Here is a 4,241-nt window from a genome sequence, read left to right as displayed (position 1 = left end):
TCTAGGAGCCTTAGAGATAGAGTAAGGAGATGAGGTTCCTCTAGGAGCCTTAGAGATAGAGTAAGGAGATGAGGTTCCTCTAGGAGCCTTAGAGATAAGGTAAGGAGATGAGGTTCCTCTAGGAGCCTTAGAGATAGAGTAAGGAGCTTGGACATCAGGGATCTTGGGGTTGAGCCTCTACTCTTCTGCGTTGGAAGAAGTCAGCTGAGGTGGTTCAGGCCTCCAATCAGTTACATCACAATATGTTAAACAGTGTTTCTTGAGAAGCAGCTGCAGCCATCAGAAACGATTGTTTGTGGTGAGTTGTTAGAGGAGGATAACAACATGAGAGTTGTTAGAGGAGGATAACGAGATGAGAGTTGTTAGAGGAGGATAACAACATGAGAGTTGTTAGAGGAGGATAACAACATGAGAGTTGTTAGATGAGGATAACGAGATGAGAGTTGTTAGAGGAGGATAACAAGATGAGAGTTGTTAGAGGAGGATAACAAGATGAGAGTTGTTAGAGGAGGATAACGAGATGAGAGTTGTTAGAGGAGGATAACGACATGAGAGTTGTTAGAGGAGGATAACAACATGAGAGTTGTTAGAGGAGGATAACAACATGAGAGTTGTTAGAGGAGGATAACAACCAGTGGCGGTGCGTCCATAGAGGGCGCTAGGGCGCCGCCCCTCTTAAAATTTTGAGATGAAAAAAAAAAATACATCCTGTCAAAAAACATTATATGCCAAATCATTTAAATAGTAAATATACCGTTAATGTTAATGTGAAAAAATATAATATATCGCCACTCATTATCACGGAGAGAAGCCCTCCTTTCGGGCACCGCCAACGTGTGTGCAGCTAGCAAACATTTCACAGTCGCTTTGGCAAGGACGGCTTTCATTACGGATGAAACGTGAATCTTGGGGCACAAAAATGTGCGCTCTGGCCAATGACATCGTTTTATTATTTCACGTGATTGGACTATTCGGCAGATCAGAGACGTATCGTTCCCTCAGCCAGAGAGCTCCACGGAGCTACGGGAGCAGGCTGCTAACGGAGCTGTCAGCTGGAGGCTCAGTGAGTAATGCACTGTTTAATTTCCCCTGCCTGTTGTTCCAAAGGGACTGAAACTCTCTGGACTACAACGGGGTGAGGGATCTAAAAAGCTTCAGACAAGTGTAAAGCACGAATCTTGCCGCAGTTATCTAGCTAAGAGCATGAAGCTAACTCGCTAACAGCATGAAGCTAACCCTGTTTGCAGAGCAGAGCAGCAGAAGGAGACCGAACTGGCATCGAAAACACAACAAAGAAGTTCGGAAAAACAGACACATTCCCTCAAGAATGATGAAACAGGTTACAGACATGATTGACTTTAACCAGAGAGTTATTGAGAAGTTTGACCACTTTAAAGAGAGGAGGCTACTTTTCTTTACAGTAGTGGCTCTGCTCTGTCAAACACCCAATGTAACATGTGATCTCTTTCTCACTCTATTCTGCTCTGAACCTCTTTCATGTGAGGGTGAAACTCTTTTATTCTGTAAACCTCTGAAACCCAACCCAATGTTCCTTAAAGCTGCTCTGAACCTCTCATGCCCAAAGTTACAGTGTGTTGATAGTTGTTATTGGACAGTGTTGAACACAGTGTGTTCTTGAAATAAAGCTTTGTTTTTTACAATATTCTACTCAAAACCTCGTTTCTTCTCATTGTTGAGTGATATTTAAACCGCGTCGCCCAACTGCGCCCCCCTCAAAAAAAATTTCACCAGCCGCCACTGATAACAACATGAGAGTTGTTAGAGGAGGATAACAAGATGAGAGTTGTTAGAGGAGGATAACAAGATGAGAGTTGTTAGAGGAGGATAACAACATGAGAGTTGTAAGAGGAGGATAACAACATGAGAGTTGTTAGAGGAGGATAACAACATGAGAGTTGTTAGAGGAGGATAACAACATGAGAGTTGTTAGAGGAGGATAACAAGATGAGAGTTGTTAGAGGAGGATAACAACATGAGAGTTGTTAGAGGAGGATAACGACATGAGAGTTGTTAGAGGAGGATAACAACATGAGAGTTGTTAGAGGAGGATAACGACATGAGAGTTGTAAGAGGAGGATAACAACATGAGAGTTGTAAGAGGAGGATAACAACATGAGAGTTGTTAGAGGAGGATAACGACATGAGAGTTGTTAGAGGAGGATAACGACATGAGAGTTGTTAGAGGAGGATAACAACATGAGAGTTGTTAGAGGAGGATAACAACATGAGAGTTGTTAGAGGAGGATAACGACATGAGAGTTGTTAGAGGAGGATAACAACATGAGAGTTGTTAGAGGAGGATAACAACATGAGAGTTGTTAGAGGAGGATAACAACATGAGAGTTGTTAGAGGAGGATAACGACATGAGAGTTGTAAGAGGAGGATAACAACATGGGAGTTGTTAGAGGAGGATAACAAGATGAGAGTTGTTAGAGGAGGATAACGACATGAGAGTTGTTAGAGGAGGATAACGACATGAGAGTTGTTAGAGGAGGATAACAAGATGAGAGTTGTTAGAGGAGGATAACGACATGAGAGTTGTTAGAGGAGGATAACGACATGAGAGTTGTTAGAGGAGGATAACAACATGAGAGTTGTTAGAGGAGGATAACAACATGAGAGTTGTTAGAGGAGGATAACAACATGAGAGTTGTTAGAGGAGGATAACGACATGAGAGTTGTTAGAGGAGGATAACGACATGAGAGTTGTTAGAGGAGGATAACAAGATGAGAGTTGTTAGAGGAGGATAACAACATGAGAGTTGTTAGAGGAGGATAACGACATGAGAGTTGTTAGAGGAGGATAACAACATGAGAGTTGTTAGAGGAGGATAACGACATGAGAGTTGTTAGAGGAGGATAACAACATGAGAGTTGTTAGAGGAGGATAACAACATGAGAGTTGTTAGAGGAGGATAACAACATGAGAGTTGTTAGAGGAGGATAACGACATGAGAGTTGTTAGAGGAGGATAACAACATGAGAGTTGTTAGAGGAGGATAACGACATGAGAGTTGTTAGAGGAGGATAACAACATGAGAGTTGTTAGAGGAGGATAACGACATGAGAGTTGTTAGAGGAGGATAACGACATGAGAGTTGTTAGAGGAGGATAACAACATGAGAGTTGTTAGAGGAGGATAACAACATGAGAGTTGTTAGAGGAGGATAACAACATGAGAGTTGTTAGAGGAGGATAACAAGATGAGAGTTGTTAGAGGAGGATAACAACATGAGAGTTGTTAGAGGAGGATAACAACATGAGAGTTGTTAGAGGAGGATAACAAGATGAGAGTTGTTAGAGGAGGATAACGACATGAGAGTTGTTAGAGGAGGATAACGACATGCGAGTTGTTAGAGGAGGATAACGACATGAGAGTTGTTAGAGGAGGATAACAACATGAGAGTTGTAAGAGGAGGATAACAAGATGAGAGTTGTTAGAGGAGGATAACGACATGAGAGTTGTTAGAGGAGGATAACGACATGAGAGTTGTAAGAGGAGGATAACAAGATGAGAGTTGTTAGAGGAGGATAACGAGATGAGAGTTGTTAGAGGAGGATAACGACATGAGAGTTGTTAGATGAGGATAACAAGATGAGAGTTGTAAGAGGAGGATAACAACATGAGAGTTGTTAGAGGAGGATAACGACATGAGAGTTGTTAGAGGAGGATAACAACATGAGAGTTGTTAGAGGAGGATAACAACATGAGAGTTGTTAGAGGAGGATAACAACATGAGAGTTGTTAGAGGAGGATAACGACATGAGAGTTGTTAGATGAGGATAACAACATGAGAGTTGTTAGAGGAGGATAACGACATGAGAGTTGTTAGAGGAGGATAACGACATGAGAGTTGTTAGAGGAGGATAACGACATGAGAGTTGTTAGAGGAGGATAACGACATGAGAGTTGTTAGAGGAGGATAACGACATGAGAGTTGTTAGAGGAGGATAACGACATGAGAGTTGTTAGAGGAGGATAACGACATGAGAGTTGTTAGAGGAGGATAACGACATGAGAGTTGTTAGATGAGGATAACGACATGAGAGTTGTTAGAGGAGGATAACGACATGAGAGTTGTTAGAGGAGGATAACGACATGAGAGTTGTTAGAGGAGGATAACGACATGAGAGTTGTTAGATGAGGATAACGATATGAGAGTTGTTAGAGGAGGATAACGACATGAGAGTTGTTAGAGGAGGATAACAACATGAGAGT

The sequence above is a fragment of the Pseudoliparis swirei genome, chromosome 3 (genome assembly GCF_029220125.1).
Source record: "Pseudoliparis swirei isolate HS2019 ecotype Mariana Trench chromosome 3, NWPU_hadal_v1, whole genome shotgun sequence".
NCBI classification, from domain to species: Eukaryota; Metazoa; Chordata; class Actinopteri; order Perciformes; family Liparidae; genus Pseudoliparis; species Pseudoliparis swirei.
This window is presented reverse-complemented; position numbering follows the sequence as displayed.